Here is a 955-nt window from a genome sequence, read left to right on the forward strand (position 1 = left end):
AAACCAAAGTGAATTGTCTGCAGGAAGCCCTGGCGCATGAATCTGTGCAGGGGGAACGACCTCGGACCATCAGGGCCCGAGAAAACCACCGTCTCATGGGGTCGGACACTCAGGGTCAGAGGAAAATCCAATATATATATGGTGATATCTCGGGTGCTGTTACAGATTGCGTAATAAATCAAATTGCATTGTCTGTAGGAGGCCCTGGCGCATGAATCTGTGCAGCGGGAACGACCTCGGACCACCAGGGGCCGAGAAAACTACCGTCTCATGGGGCCGGACACTCAGGGTCATGTAAAAATCCAGCATAAATCTGGTGATATCTCGGGTGCTATTACAGATAGCGCAATAAACCAAAGTGAATTGTCTGCAGGAAGCCCTGGCGCATGAATCTGTGCAGGGGGAACGACCTCGGACCATCAGGGCCCGAGAAAACCACCGTCTCATGGGGTCGGACACTCAGGGTCAGGGAAAAATCCAATATATATCTGGTGATATCTCGGGTGCTATTACAGATAGCGCAATAAATCAAAGTGCATTGTCTGCAGGAAGCCCTGGCGCATGAATCTGTGCAGGGGGAACGACCTCGGACCATCAGGGCCCGAGAAAACCACCGTCTCATGGGGTCGGACACTCAGGGTCAGGGAAAAATCCAATATATATCTGGTGATATCTCGGGTGCTCTTACAGATAGCGCAATAAATCAAAGTGCATTGTCTGTAGGAGGCCCTGGCGCTTGAATCTGTGCAGCGGGATCCACCTCGGACCACCAGGGGCCGAGAAAATCACCGTCTCATCGGGCCGGACTGTCAGGGTCAGGTACAAATCCAATACATATCTGGTGATATCTCGGGTGCTCTTACAGATAGCGCACTAAACGAAAGTGAATTATCTGCAGGGGGCCCTGGCGAATGAATCTGTGCAGCGGGAACGACCTCGGACCACCAGGGGCCGA

This window comes from Nomia melanderi, unplaced genomic scaffold (assembly GCF_051020985.1).
Source record: "Nomia melanderi isolate GNS246 unplaced genomic scaffold, iyNomMela1 scaffold0014, whole genome shotgun sequence".
In the NCBI taxonomy this organism is placed as follows: domain Eukaryota; kingdom Metazoa; phylum Arthropoda; class Insecta; order Hymenoptera; family Halictidae; genus Nomia; species Nomia melanderi.